We start from the raw sequence: 15,489 nt of genomic DNA, 5'->3' as shown, positions 1-15,489 counted from the left end.
TTTGTCCCCAGTGACATATATTATATATAACAGGTTAAATATTGCTTTTGCTAGTCGGAATAACATCTGTCGCTACAGTAACCTATTAGTAATCCCTTATAAAAGTAGCTAGCTAAATGACAGCAATACTACCTGAGGAAATCTACTAACTAGCCTACATGACAAACTCTGAAATGACAAACTCTAATATTCGTGATATTACTTGTCATTGACCCGATGAATGCTAACATGTATTGAAATGTCAAACGGATAATTATTTTGATTAGCTATGTATGTATTTACCTTTGCGGTGCGCGGTACTACAGACAACTTGAAACAGCGTATCCTTCAATGAATGAACTGACGCGACTACTGTCACTCATCTCACAACTTCGGCGGGGGTCAACCTCGGCGGGGGTCTCTGGGGTCGTGGACGCCGTTGCTACGGCTCAGCTCGGCGTGACGTAATTGGAGATGTACGTGTTCCGATTGGCGCAATCGGACTGACGCAATTGGACAGTGAGAATCCGATTGGCCCTCGAACCTTGAACCGAGGTAGCTAATTGGTCGCGATAGCCAGTCGAATGTGCTCCGGGTGCCGCTAATACCCCCTTGCTCAGCAGTGGACGTTGGAGTCTTGCAAGACTCGTAGCTCCCGTTTAATCGCTTTCTTGACATCCCCTTGAATTTAGAGTGAGGAAAAACGACTTACAGCGTGGGCCGAATACGACCGGTCGTTTCACGCCGACACGAGGTGGCGCCTAGGACATTGCATTTCCGCGGCTGGAGACAGTGTCCGCGGCTGGAGAGTGTGTCTCTGGCCCGTTAGTTCAGTTGGTCAGAGCGTGGTGCTAATAACGCCAAGGTCGTGGGTTCGATCCCCATACGGGCCAACCACCCCTTTTTGGGGATCTTTTCCATTGCTTTATTTCGTTTGTGGCAAGGCTTTGGAATGCTACTGACTGGGTTTGGAACGCCTATAGCTCAGTTGGGAGAGAGAGTTAGGCCGAGGGTGTCAAGGTCTCTGGTTTGATCCTCGGTTTGGGTAAACCCGTGGTGTTTGCAAAATACCGTCTACTCAAGGAAGTGGTCAACGCGTCATTTTCAAAAAGGTCACGCCATAACACTGCAGACCACTGACTGGTCAGAGAGGATTGCGACACCGGATAAACTTGTCTTATTGAACTAGCCGAGCCACTGAACAACAAACGAGCCGAAAAGCATTGGAGAATGCGGGCATCGATCCCGCTACTTCTCGCATGCTAAGCGAGCCCTTTACCATTTGAGCTAATTCCCCCTTGCTCAGCAGTGGACGTTGGAGTCTTGCAAGACTCGTAGCTCCCGTTTAATCGCTTTCTTGACATCCCCTTGAAATTAGAGTGAGGAAAAACGACTTACAGCGTGGGCCGAATACGACCGGTCGTTTCACGCCGACACGAGGTGGCTTCTAGGCCATTGCATTTCCGCGGCTAGAGACAGTGTCCGCGGCTGGAGAGTGTGTCTCTGGCCTGTTAGCTCAGTTGGTCAGAGCGTGGTGCTAATAACGCCAAGGTCGTGGGTTCGATCCCCATACGGGCCAACCACCCCTTTTTGGGGATCTTTTCCATTGCTTTATTTCGTTTGTGGCAAGGCTTTGGAATGCTACTGACTGGGTTTGGAACGCCTATAGCTCAGTTGGGAGAGAGAGTTAGGCCGAGGGTGTCAAGGTCTCTGGTTTGATCCTCGGTTTGGGTAAACCCGTGGTGTTTTTGGAAAATACCGTCTACTCAAGGAAGTGGTCAACGCGTCATTTTCAAAAAGGTCACGCCATAACACTGCAGACCACTGACTGGTCAGAGAGGATTGCGACACCGGACAAACCGGATAAACTTGTCTTATTGAACTAGCCGAGCCACTGAACAACAAACGAGCCGAAAAGCATTGGAGAATGCGGGCATCGATCCCGCTGCTTCTCGCATGCTAAGCGAGCGCTCTACCATTTGAGCTAATTCCCCCTTGCTCAGCAGTGGACGTTGGAGTCTTGCAAGACTCGTAGCTCCCGTTTAATCGCTTTCTTGACATCCCCTTGAATTTAGAGTGAGGAAAAACGACTTACAGCGTGGGCCGAATACGACCGGTCGTTTCACGCCGACACGAGGTGGCGCCTAGGACATTGCATTTCCGCGGCTGGAGACAGTGTCCGCGGCTGGAGAGTGTGTCTCTGGCCCGTTAGCTCAGTTGGTCAGAGCGTGGTGCTAATAACGCCAAGGTCGTGGGTTCGATCCCCATACGGGCCAACCACCCCTTTTTGGGGATCTTTTCCATTGCTTTATTTCGTTTGTGGCAAGGCTTTGGAATGCTACTGACTGGGTTTGGAACGCCTATAGCTCAGTTGGGAGAGAGAGTTAGGCCGAGGGTGTCAAGGTCTCTGGTTTGATCCTCGGTTTGGGTAAACCTGTGGTGTTTGCAAAATACCGTCTACTCAAGGAAGTGGTCGACGGGTCATTTTCAAAAAGGTCACGCCATAACACTGCAGACCACTGACTGGTCAGAGAGGATTAAGACACCGGACAAACCGGATAAACTTGTCTTATTGAACTAGCCGAGCCACTGAACAACAAACGAGCCGAAAAGCATTGGAGAATGCGGGCATCGATCCCGCTACTTCTCGCATGCTAAGCGAGCGCTCTACCATTTGAGCTAATACCCCCTTGCTCAGCAGTGGACGTTGGAGTCTTGCAAGACTCGTAGCTCCCGTTTAATCGCTTTCTTGACATCCCCTTGAATTTAGAGTGAGGAAAAACGACTTACAGCGTGGGCCGAATACGACCGGTCGTTTCACGCCGACACGAGGTGGCGCCTAGGACATTGCATTTCCGCGGCTGGAGACAGTGTCCGCGGCTGGCGAGTGTGTCTCTGGCCCGTTAGCTCAGTTGGTCAGAGCGTGGTGCTAATAACGCCAAGGTTGTGGGTTCGATCCCCATACGGGCCAACCACCCCTTTTTGGGGATCTTTTCCATTGCTTTATTTCGTTTGTGGCAAGGCTTTGGAATGCTACTGACTGGGTTTGGAACGCCTATAGCTCAGTTGGGAGAGAGAGTTAGGCCGAGGGTGTCAAGGTCTCTGGTTTGATCCTCGGTTTGGGTAAACCCGTGGTGTTTGCAAAATACCGTCTACTCAAGGAAGTGGTCAACGCGTCATTTTCAAAAAGGTCACGCCATAACACTGCAGACCACTGACTGGTCAGAGAGGATTGCGACACCGGATAAACTTGTCTTATTGAACTAGCCGAGCCACTGAACAACAAACGAGCCGAAAAGCATTGGAGAATGCGGGCATCGATCCCGCTACTTCTCGCATGCTAAGCGAGCGCTCTACCATTTGAGCTAATTCCCCCTTGCTCAGCAGTGGACGTTGGAGTCTTGCAAGACTCGTAGCTCCCGTTTAATCGCTTTCTTGACATCCCCTTGAAATTAGAGTGAGGAAAAACGACTTACAGCGTGGGCCGAATACGACCGGTCGTTTCACGCCGACACGAGGTGGCGCCTAGGCCATTGCATTTCCGCGGCTGGAGACAGTGTCCGCGGCTGGAGAGTGTGTCTCTGGCCTGTTAGCTCAGTTGGTCAGAGCGTGGTGCTAATAACGCCAAGGTCGTGGGTTCGATCCCCATACGGGCCAACCACCCCTTTTTGGGGATCTTTTCCATTGCTTTATTTCGTTTGTGGCAAGGCTTTGGAATGCTACTGACTGGGTTTGGAACGCCTATAGCTCAGTTGGGAGAGAGAGTTAGGCCGAGGGTGTCAAGGTCTCTGGTTTGATCCTCGGTTTGGGTAAACCCGTGGTGTTTGCAAAATACCGTCTACTCAAGGAAGTGGTCAACGCGTCATTTTCAAAAAGGTCACGCCATAACACTGCAGACCACTGACTGGTCAGAGAGGATTGCGACACCGGACAAACCGGATAAACTTGTCTTATTGAACTAGCCGAGCCACTGAACAACAAACGAGCCGAAAAGCATTGGAGAATGCGGGCATCGATCCCGCTACTTCTCGCATGCTAAGCGAGCGCTCTACCATTTGAGCTAATTCCCCCTTGCTCAGCAGTGGACGTTGGAGTCTTGCAAGACTCGTAGCTCCCGTTTAATCGCTTTCTTGACATCCCCTTGAATTTAGAGTGAGGAAAAACGACTTACAGCGTGGGCCGAATACGACCGGTCGTTTCACGCCGACACGAGGTGGCGCCTAGGACATTGCATTTCCGCGGCTGGAGACAGTGTCCGCGGCTGGAGAGTGTGTCTCTGGCCCGTTAGCTCAGTTGGTCAGAGCGTGGTGCTAATAACGCCAAGGTCGTGGGTTCGATCCCCATACGGGCCAACCACCCCTTTTTGGGGATCTTTTCCATTGCTTTATTTCGTTTGTGGCAAGGCTTTGGAATGCTACTGACTGGGTTTGGAACGCCTATAGCTCAGTTGGGAGAGAGAGTTAGGCCGAGGGTGTCAAGGTCTCTGGTTTGATCCTCGGTTTGGGTAAACCCGTGGTGTTTGCAAAATACCGTCTACTCAAGGGAGTGGTCGACGCGTCATTTTCAAAAAGGTCACGCCATAACACTGCAGACCACTGACTGGTCAGAGAGGATTGCGACACCGGACAAACCGGATAAACTTGTCTTATTGAACTAGCCGAGCCACTGAACAACAAACGAGCCGAAAAGCATTGGAGAATGCGGGCATCGATCCCGCTACTTCTCGCATGCTAAGCGAGCGCTCTACCATTTGAGCTAATTCCCCCTTGCTCAGCAGTGGACGTTGGAGTCTTGCAAGACTCGTAGCTCCCGTTTAATCGCTTTCTTGACATCCCCTTGAATTTAGAGTGAGGAAAAACGACTTACAGCGTGGGCCGAATACGACCGGTCGTTTCACGCCGACACGAGGTGGCGCCTAGGACATTGCATTTCCGCGGCTGGAGACAGTGTCCGCGGCTGGAGAGTGTGTCTCTGGCCCGTTAGCTCAGTTGGTCAGAGCGTGGTGCTAATAACGCCAAGGTCGTGGGTTCGATCCCCATACGGGCCAACCACCCCTTTTTGGGGATCTTTTCCATTGCTTTATTTCGTTTGTGGCAAGGCTTTGGAATGCTACTGACTGGGTTTGGAACGCCTATAGCTCAGTTGGGAGAGAGAGTTAGGCCGAGGGTGTCAAGGTCTCTGGTTTGATCCTCGGCTTGGGTAAACTCGTGGTGTTTGCAAAATACCGTCTACTCAAGGGAGTGGTCGACGCGTCATTTTCAAAAAGGTCACGCCATAACACTGCAGACCACTGACTGGTCAGAGAGGATTGCGACACCGGATAAACTTGTCTTATTGAACTAGCCGAGCCACTGAACAACAAACGAGCCGAAAAGCATTGGAGAATGCGGGCATCGATCCCGCTACTTCTCGCATGCTAAGCGAGCGCTCTACCATTTGAGCTAATTCCCCCTTGCTCAGCAGTGGACGTTGGAGTCTTGCAAGACTCGTAGCTCCCGTTTAATCGCTTTCTTGACATCCCCTTGAAATTAGAGTGAGGAAAAACGACTTACAGCGTGGGCCGAATACGACCGGTCGTTTCACGCCGACACGAGGTGGCGCCTAGGACATTGCATTTCCGCGGCTGGAGACAGTGTCCGCGGCTGGCGAGTGTGTCTCTGGCCCGTTAGTTCAGTTGGTCAGAGCGTGGTGCTAATAACGCCAAGGTCGTGGGTTCGATCCCCATACGGGCCAACCACCCCTTTTTGGGGATCTTTTCCATTGCTTTATTTCGTTTGTGGCAAGGCTTTGGAATGCTACTGACTGGGTTTGGAACGCCTATAGCTCAGTTGGGAGAGAGAGTTAGGCCGAGGGTGTCAAGGTCTCTGGTTTGATCCTCGGTTTGGGTAAAACCGTGGTGTTTGCAAAATACCGTCTACTCAAGGAAGTGGTCAACGCGTCATTTTCAAAAAGGTCACGCCATAACACTGCAGACCACTGACTGGTCAGAGAGGATTGCGACACCGGACAAACCGGATAAACTTGTCTTATTGAACTAGCCGAGCCACTGAACAACAAACGAGCCGAAAAGCATTGGAGAATGCGGGCATCGATCCCGCTACTTCTCGCATGCTAAGCGAGCGCTCTACCATTTGAGCTAATTCCCCCTTGCTCAGCAGTGGACGTTGGAGTCTTGCAAGACTCGTAGCTCCCGTTTAATCGCTTTCTTGACATCCCCTTGAATTTAGAGTGAGGAAAAACGACTTACAGCGTGGGCCGAATACGACCGGTCGTTTCACGCCGACACGAGGTGGCGCCTAGGACATTGCATTTCCGCGGCTGGAGACAGTGTCCGCGGCTGGCGAGTGTGTCTCTGGCCCGTTAGTTCAGTTGGTCAGAGCGTGGTGCTAATAACGCCAAGGTCGTGGGTTCGATCCCCATACGGGCCAACCACCCCTTTTTGGGGATCTTTTCCATTGCTTTATTTCGTTTGTGGCAAGGCTTTGGAATGCTACTGACTGGGTTTGGAACGCCTATAGCTCAGTTGGGAGAGAGAGTTAGGCCGAGGGTGTCAAGGTCTCTGGTTTGATCCTCGGTTTGGGTAAACCCGTGGTGTTTGCAAAATACCGTCTACTCAAGGAAGTGGTCGACGGGTCATTTTCAAAAAGGTCACGCCATAACACTGCAGACCACTGACTGGTCAGAGAGGATTAAGACGCCGAACAAACCGGATAAACTTGTCTTATTGAACTAGCCGAGCCACTGAACAACAAACGAGCCGAAAAGCATTGGAGAATGCGGGCATCGATCCCGCTACTTCTCGCATGCTAAGCGAGCGCTCTACCATTTGAGCTAATTCCCCCTTGCTCAGCAGTGGACGTTGGAGTCTTGCAAGACTCGTAGCTCCCGTTTAATCGCTTTCTTGACATCCCCTTGAATTTAGAGTGAGGAAAAACGACTTACAGCGTGGGCCGAATACGACCGGTCGTTTCACGCCGACACGAGGTGGCGCCTAGGACATTGCATTTCCGCGGCTGGAGACAGTGTCCGCGGCTGGAGAGTGTGTCTCTGGCCCGTTAGCTCAGTTGGTCAGAGCGTGGTGCTAATAACGCCAAGGTCGTGGGTTCGATCCCCATACGGGCCAACCACCCCTTTTTGGGGATCTTTTCCATTGCTTTATTTCGTTTGTGGCAAGGCTTTGGAATGCTACTGACTGGGTTTGGAACGCCTATAGCTCAGTTGGGAGAGAGAGTTAGGCCGAGGGTGTCAAGGTCTCTGGTTTGATCCTCGGTTTGGGTAAACCCGTGGTGTTTGCAAAATACCGTCTACTCAAGGAAGTGGTCAACGCGTCATTTTCAAAAAGGTCACGCCATAACACTGCAGACCACTGACTGGTCAGAGAGGATTGCGACACCGGACAAACCGGATAAACTTGTCTTATTGAACTAGCCGAGCCACTGAACAACAAACGAGCCGAAAAGCATTGGAGAATGCGGGCATCGATCCCGCTACTTCTCGCATGCTAAGCGAGCGCTCTACCATTTGAGCTAAAGCTGGGGAACAATCGCCTGTTTGAGGGGGGAAGAAGGGGGAGAAGGGAGGGGGAAGAAAAAAGGAGGAAAAAGGGAGAAAAAAGGAGGAAAAAGGGAGAAGAAGAGGAAAAAGAGAGAAAAGGGGAAAGTTGAAAGTCCCCATTCATAGTTTCAACATGTTTAACCCGTTACGTTTTAACACAATTCGAAAAAACACCCGAAATTACGAATTTTACAGTGTTTGGGGAAGACGTAGAATGGAACCGAAGGTCCGCGGTTCGCGTCCCACCTACGGCACCTTTGACTATTTCTAATAAACACACACACTTGAGTCTCCAAGTGTGTATGTTATCAAAATGTAACAATATAAGATAGATGGAGATACGTTGCTAATTTAGTGTAATTTGAAAACCATTTGTATCCACTAGTGCATTATTTATATTTTACAGGGTTATCTATTGTACACTATTTGCCTTTATTTGTATTCACTCCACACAGGAGTACTGTTTTTAGTTAGTTTTAATTAGATCTATCTCTCTATCCATCCATCTATCTATCTCTCAAACTGTGTGGCTTCTGAGCTTTGTGTGCTCTTATCTGAAGCTCTGTCTTTTTGGTTTCTGCACTTACCATATCAACACTTGCATGATCCATATATTAAATATTTTAAAACAATGTGCGCAAGCAAGCGTAAAGTTAGTCACTTTTTGCTGCTCTTACTTCTTGCAGACTTGCCGTATTTGGTTAGAAAGAGTAGTGATTGGGAAATAACGACGGACTGACCAACAAATAGTTGATAAATAGAAACATTTATCCACAATTGTAAAAATAGAAATATGAACAACAACAACTAATTTAAACTATATATATATATATATATACAGGCAAATGATCTGCTAAATTACAATATTTACACAATGAAAACTATATACACAATGGAAATCTAAGCATAAACTATATCTAAACAATGAAAACGATATACACACGGGAAATCTAAGCATTAACTATATCTAAACAATGAAAACTATATACAAAGGCCCAAGGAATTATTTCTTTTTTTGCTCCTCCAGCCACTGCTCTCTGGACAGAGTCTCTGCAGAGGGGCAGTAAACAGTCCCCTTATACTGGCTGTGGCCAGTCTCTGCCGTTCTGTTCTGGCCACACCTCCAGCATTTGTTGGCCTCCACTCTCCTCTGGTGGGCACGGGGAGCTGGACCAGGAGCAGGACGAAGCTGGGGAAGGTGGGTGGTGCAGGAAGAGGGTGGGACAAAACGCAGGGCTTGGGGGACCATCAATGGAGAGGGGGCAGAGGGTGCCCTCATACCAGGGGCTCGGGAGACAAACACCACAGTGGGGACGGCAGCAGGGCGAGGGGCAATGGTGGTAGGGCGGGGCATGATAGGGATGGGAGTGGGGGCTCCAAGGGCGGCTGAAGGGCCAGGGAAGAGCTGCCTCTGGGCTGCCAGCCTGGGTCGGACCGCTGGAGGTGGTGCTGTGGCTGCATATGTTGCCCGCCTCTTGGTCTTTGCCTGCCCTGCTGTGCTCTGCGGCAGGTGGTAGGTGTGGGCTGCTCCCTGGGGTTGAGGTGGAGCAACAGCAGGGCGGACGTTGGCAGGCGGGAGAGGCTCGGTAGCCACAGACAGAGGACCTGGCAAGTTTATGCCCTGCTGCAGCACAGCCAGATCCTGCCTCTTCACCCTCCGGTTGTACCACTGGGAGAGGGTCGACTGGTTCACCTCCACCAGCTGCAGGGTGGTGCCCTGCATGATGGCCCCATTGCCCAGGATGAGCTGCCGGACCTTGCGGTAGTCCTGCAGGATCAGAGTCCACCTGGACATGCTGCTCTTCCCCTGCTTCCTGGGACTCTTGTGGATGTCCGAGAGCCGGACGAAGATGGCCTCCACAAGGCGGCAGCAGTCTGGCCACTGAGCAGGCGAACCAGTGGACCCCAGGACACACCTCTCCACACTCTCCACACCTGGCGTGAACTCCACCTTTTTTTTGTGGCGGAACCTTCCCTTTATCAGCCTGTCCAGGTGCCGCGCAGCAAACACGACCCTCTGCTTGTCGTAATCCAGCAGGTCTTGCCACAGCCCCACAATGTTGCTGACCTAAGAAGGAAAGAAAACATATATTTTATATGTTTATATATTATAAATATATAAACAAATATCTGTTGTACAATGAATGTCTTGCTGACCTGCTGGTTATCGAGGGTCATGTTGGTCTGATGCCTCAGCTCCACTAAGCACTCTGCCAGTCTATCCACCCGATCCATGCCTGGCATGCCATGCTCGTCCACAGCCTGAAACATTGAACAATTTCACATTAGCGCTGAACACCTCATGGCAAAGGTATGTTATATTGACTGCTGCTGCTGTGTGTTTTATTTGTTTGCTGTCAATTACTGTGTGTTGTTCCTAATAATGAATTGCGCTTGTATTCAGACACTTTCCTAACTACTGAACTTGTTAGTTTCTATGAATGACAGTTAATTACTAGTAGAAAGTTAACATACCAGCTGTTCTTCAGGCACCTGTGAGGAGGCACCTGGGACACAAGGCTGGGTTATGGGGGGAGGCAGGGTGGTAGCTACAGGCATGGGGGTGACAGGCAGAGTGGTGGTGGTGACAGGTAGGATGGAGGTGGTTAGAGACAAGGTGGTGGAAGGCAGGGTGGAGGAGGTGAGTGGCAGGGTGTTAGAAGGCAGGGTGGAGGAGGTGAGGGGCACGGTGGGGACCACAGGCAGGGTGGTGGAAGGCAGGGTGGAGGAGGTGAGGGGCAGGGTGGGGACCACAGGCAGGGTGGTGGAAGGCAGGGCGGAAGACGGGAGGTCTTCCGAAACACTACCAATAGTGAGGTCCTGTTCGTCATCCTCAAACCCTTCATCCGCCTGTTCCTCCTCTGTGGCGTGGTCCTCCAGCAGTTGGTCTGTCTCCTCAGAGTCGGGGTCCATGTCCTGCAAGGGCTGCCCTGTCTGCCTAAGCAGGTAGTTCACCCCAAGCAACTCTCCTGAACATGAACAACAATGCAATGCTAATGAGTATTAAAAAACAGATATGGAACTTACCATGATGCATAAATACTGAGCTCTCAACAACATCATTATTTGTATTCATATTTGCCCTGAGACTTACCGGTGTACTTTCTCGGCGGGATGAAGGAGGGGACATACTTCCTTCCAAACACCTTCAGGCTGTTGCTGTTGACGGACTCCAGCACGTCCCCCGCGTACGTCAACAGCGCCATGCGCTTGGTGGTGATGGAGGCCGCTGCCCGGTTCTGGTTCCACCTGTTCAGGCCTTCCAGGAGGTACAGCTGGAAGTTGAGCAGGTTTGCACTCGTTCCTAAAAAAAAAAGAGAACGTGAACAATGATTAACAAGGCTATTTGAATATAATTTCATTATTAAGAATAATGTTTAGATGAAGATCTACACCAACCTGGAATAAACCTGTTCAGGTGGCAGTGGAAGGACTCCAAGGAGGTGGAGCCTCTTGCACACCTGTATGTGGTCAGCTGGATCCCCTCCCTGGTGGAACTGCCTGTCTCAGTGTACAGGAGTACACCTGGCACATCCTGGATGCACTTCACGTGCCTCTTCTGGGTGCGCCAGATGTGCTCCATCTTAGGCTGGTCCAGCAGCGGAACCCCGAGCAGGTCTCTCCCCTTCTCCCCCATCAGCTCCTGCAGCAGCTGCTCAATGCGGAGGACCGTGGCGTCCACTCCACGTGTCCTCCGCCTGCAGAACTGGGACAGCTCAGCCTTGGTGATGGCCTTGTCCACCATGTCACTGGTGATGAGGGGCACACCCTCCCTTTTGAGCTGCTCCCTCTTCACCCTGCGCAGTAGGGCTACGTCTGCTGCGTCCCACTCGAACAGGCACACAGACAGGCGGCTCATGAAGAGGGGGTACAGGGCATGGGCATCGGTGGTGCATCCCACGGCCAGCCGTCGCATAAAATGCCAGATGTCCAGCCTTATTTTCAGGTCTGGCCACCCACCAAACCTGGCCTGAAGCTTGGTCTCCCCCTCCTCTGAGCAGCAGCCACAGTCCACATAGAGCAGGACCGGGGGAGCTGCACCTGCCTGGGTGTACCTCTCAATGAGGCCAGAGACCATCGGGTCCAGCCCCGGTCCCTCCTGGGCAGTCAGGACACTGATGAGGACCTGGCCGATCTCATTCCCCACCGAGGTCACCCAGAATGCAGTCCCCTTTGCTGCACCAGCCAGCTTCTTTGTCATCTGAAATGACAAAATTCACACAGAAAACTTCATGAGAGGTTTCAAAAGAAAGTCTGTTAAATAAACACAGAAGTGTATTTATTTATTTATGTATTACTGCAGTCTAATCAAAGGCATGGATGTGTGTGTGTATGTGTGCTTGTAAGAATACAAATCATTGAGGTTTCATGTTTTCATTGTGTTGTACATAATTTACACTATGGATTTTCTTCATCCTATTACCTTTTTGGTGGAGTCCATCTTCAAAATGTTACCAAAGGTTGACGTGATGGACGCCTTTATATGGTCCATCCGGCTGATGATGTCCCTGCCGTACACCGACAGCACCCACCGGCTGGTTGGGACATCGAGGGGCTGTGGAGGTTCCTGGCAGGTCACTGGGAAGAGGCTGGGCTGGTCAACGAAGGCCGCACACTCCCCCAAGTAGTCGGCCAGGCGGTCCAACCACTCCTCCCCATGGTTCTCCCGCAGCTGCTTCACCAGGCACGCCGGGCTATTGCCGAGGGTCCGTTCCCGCAACATGCGGATGACCCGTATGTCACAAGCATACCTTGAAGAAAAGACAGATAAGTTTCAAGAACTTGTTCAATTATGTAAGGACCTGCAGCAGGCATTATCAGAAAATGATTGTAGATTTTTAACTCACAAGCGTGTCAGGATCATCCTGAACTTCCTCCTGTGAGGCAGGTCCAGCTGGTCCAGGACAGCCTGACTGGTTGCCAGATGGGTCAGGCGACACACAGTGCACCTGAGTGTCTCCGTCACCATCAGGTAGTAGCGGTCCACGTCCAGGACCTTACGCACCCTCTTGTGCACACCATACCCCGTCAGCTGCTTCCCACAGGTTTGGCAGACTACCCTCACTTTCCACAAGTGATAGGGCATCCATACCAAGAGCCTGTGGGCAAAAAAGCGGTCCGGTGTTGGAGCCTGGTGGTATATCAGGGCAGAGGCTGGTGGCTCATACCAGAGCTTCAAGTTCAAACGCAGCTTGCCAGACTGAAAAAGGGTGGACGCAATCCACCGTTGGTCCTGAACTGGGATCGTCTCCTTCATTCTGACAGGAAGCCAGAAGTCAGGAGTTGGACCAGGAGCAGGGCCAGGAGCAGGGCCAGGAGCAGCAAGCTCATCCTCATCATGCACATCCTGTTACAAAACAAGAGAAATAAATATATTTATAAAAACAGAATAGCCCAATCATATGAGAACAACCTCATCTTATAAAACTAAAACAGTTCCAAGAACACAACACTTACAGCAGCCATTGCAGGGCTGGTGCTGGTCTCTGAGACAACAGTGCTGAGGCTGGAAGCTGTGCTGGGCCTCACAGAGGTCATCGCAGGGCTGGAGCGAGAAGTTGTCCTCATGGAGGCTTTGTAGGGGGTGGATGGGGGCTTTGAGAGCGGTGATTCCGTCCTCACAAAAGCCACGGCAGGGCTTGATGGTGTTCTGGGCCTCACAGAGGCCATAGGGGAACCGAAGCCAGGTGGGGGGGTCCTCACAGAGGCCATAGGGGAACCGAAGCCTGGTGGGGGGGTCCTCACAGAGGCCATAGGGGAACCGAAGCCAGGTGGGGGGGTCCTCACAGAGGCTGTAGGGGAACCAAAGCCAGGTGGGGTGGTCCTCACAGAGGCTGTAGGGGAACCAAAGCCAGGTGGGGTGGTCCTCACAGAGGCCATGGGTGAGCTGGCAGTGGCCTGGGTGTCTCCTGTCATGGTGGGTGGACTGGACAGAGGCTGGGAGAAGGATGGGGGGAAGCATTTGTAAAAAGTAGAAATCAATGGACTCAAATCAAGCTCTTAAGATTTAGGTTTGCTCATATTAACCTATAAATATGTATTATATTATATTTACATATAATCATATTTACCTTTGCTTTCCTAACCACATTCACATTTGGCTTTGCAGCAGCGCCATGTGAGCCTCCAAATCGTGGTTTAGAAAACTGTGGTGACAATTAGAGCATTTATCAAAGGAATACATTGTAAACCTGAAATGCTCTTCCATTTTGCCATCATCATATGTAATCAGTGGTTGTCCATATTTGAAAGCTTGTATGACAATAATATTGAAATACTCACCATGGACAAATTCAGTGTGGGCCGTGCTGGGACATGGGCTGAGGCAGAGGCTGAGGCCATTCCCAGTGGAGGAGGGGCAGAGGCAGAGGCTGAGGTAGAGGCTGTTCCCAGTGGGGGAGGGGCAGCACAGGTAGAGGTCTCTGCCACAGTTTGCCCAGTGGTTGGCTGTATTAAGGACAGAGAGATCCATGTCAGACATCACATTACTGAGCACATCACATAGTGATTCTTTTAGTGTTTTGGTGTCAAGAAGTCTCATTCACATTACCTTTGGGTTGTGAAAGCCACAAGCACACTGCTGTGTCCCACCAAACAGCATTCTTTGACCCCCTGACTGTAACGGGCACTTCTCAATCTGTTCCAAATAAAACAAACACTTTTTTAAAGAAAACAACCCAATAGAAATGGAGCGTTTTGACATATCTTCTATTGGTGACTAAACATGACATTGACACTGAAGTTGCTGTTCATTATGTTTATCAAGGTCCCATACTGTGACTGGTATTTCTGGCAATTCAGTCATCTTTTATAGGCCATCAGAATTTTTTTTCTGTGATCTTTTGCTCATTTTATATACCTTTTGAAAGAGGTCATACCACCTCTTCTGTCTTGGGGCTGGCCTGTTGCCTGCATCAGCAGGCCAAACCCCAGAGCTGGCAAACCTCCTCAAACGGGACATCCATTCCCCATCCCCCATTCCTTTGTGGCTCTTTGAACTCGACATCTAATAGGTAAAAGGAGCGATTTTTACACTAGTACAATAACATGTATTTATTGTTATAATTAGCTTTTTAACATTTCAAATATTTAGCTGGCTACTATTTCCAGAAGAATATTTTTGTACTTGTTCTGGGTCACTTTATTACCACAAGTGAAAAAGTTATATTTATTTCGTTTTGTCCCCAGTGACATATATTATATATAACAGGTTAAATATTGCTTTTGCTAGTCGGAATAACATCTGTCGCTACAGTAACCTATTAGTAATCCCTTATAAAAGTAGCTAGCTAAATGACAGCAATACTACCTGAGGAAATCTACTAACTAGCCTACATGACAAACTCTGAAATGACAAACTCTAATATTCGTGATATTACTTGTCATTGACCCGATGAATGCTAACATGTATTGAAATGTCAAACGGATAATTATTTTGATTAGCTATGTATGTATTTACCTTTGCGGTGCGCGGTACTACAGACAACTTGAAACAGCGTATCCTTCAATGAATGAACTGACGCGACTACTGTCACTCATCTCACAACTTCGGCGGGGGTCAACCTCGGCGGGGGTCTCTGGGGTCGTGGACGCCGTTGCTACGGCTCAGCTCGGCGTGACGTAATTGGAGATGTACGTGTTCCGATTGGCGCAATCGGACTGACGCAATTGGACAGTGAGAATCCGATTGGCCCTCGAACCTTGAACCGAGGTAGCTAATTGGTCGCGATAGCCAGTCGAATGTGCTCCGGGTGCCGCTAATACCCCCTTGCTCAGCAGTGGACGTTGGAGTCTTGCAAGACTCGTAGCTCCCGTTTAATCGCTTTCTTGACATCCCCTTGAATTTAGAGTGAGGAAAAACGACTTACAGCGTGGGCCGAATACGACCGGTCGTTTCACGCCGACACGAGGTGGCGCCTAGGACATTGCATTTCCGCGGCTGGAGACAGTGTCCGC

At 50.3% G+C, this 15,489-nt stretch overlaps 8 non-coding genes across 8 annotated transcripts; all 8 read left to right on the top strand.

Annotated features, from left to right (window-relative positions):
* The first annotated feature begins 1,484 nt into the window (after positions 1 to 1,484).
* Positions 1,485 to 1,558, top strand: trnai-aau. The gene has a single exon. It is a non-coding gene; the product is annotated as a tRNA-Ile (tRNA).
* A 623-nt stretch (positions 1,559 to 2,181) lies between these two features.
* On the top strand, positions 2,182 to 2,255 carry trnai-aau. Its single transcript has one exon. It is a non-coding gene; the product is annotated as a tRNA-Ile (tRNA).
* A 621-nt stretch (positions 2,256 to 2,876) lies between these two features.
* On the top strand, positions 2,877 to 2,950 carry trnai-aau. The gene has a single exon. It is a non-coding gene; the product is annotated as a tRNA-Ile (tRNA).
* Positions 2,951 to 3,562: 612 nt separating this feature from the next.
* Positions 3,563 to 3,636, top strand: trnai-aau. The gene has a single exon. It is a non-coding gene; the product is annotated as a tRNA-Ile (tRNA).
* Positions 3,637 to 4,257: 621 nt separating this feature from the next.
* trnai-aau lies at positions 4,258 to 4,331 on the top strand. The gene has a single exon. It is a non-coding gene; the product is annotated as a tRNA-Ile (tRNA).
* Positions 4,332 to 4,952: 621 nt separating this feature from the next.
* Positions 4,953 to 5,026, top strand: trnai-aau. Its single transcript has one exon. It is a non-coding gene; the product is annotated as a tRNA-Ile (tRNA).
* Positions 5,027 to 6,333: 1,307 nt separating this feature from the next.
* trnai-aau lies at positions 6,334 to 6,407 on the top strand. The gene has a single exon. It is a non-coding gene; the product is annotated as a tRNA-Ile (tRNA).
* Positions 6,408 to 7,028: 621 nt separating this feature from the next.
* trnai-aau lies at positions 7,029 to 7,102 on the top strand. The gene has a single exon. It is a non-coding gene; the product is annotated as a tRNA-Ile (tRNA).
* Positions 7,103 to 15,489: the final 8,387 nt, after the last annotated feature.

Source organism: Hypomesus transpacificus, unplaced genomic scaffold (genome assembly GCF_021917145.1).
Source record: "Hypomesus transpacificus isolate Combined female unplaced genomic scaffold, fHypTra1 scaffold_231, whole genome shotgun sequence".
In the NCBI taxonomy this organism is placed as follows: domain Eukaryota; kingdom Metazoa; phylum Chordata; class Actinopteri; order Osmeriformes; family Osmeridae; genus Hypomesus; species Hypomesus transpacificus.
This window is presented reverse-complemented; position numbering and strand designations above follow the sequence as displayed.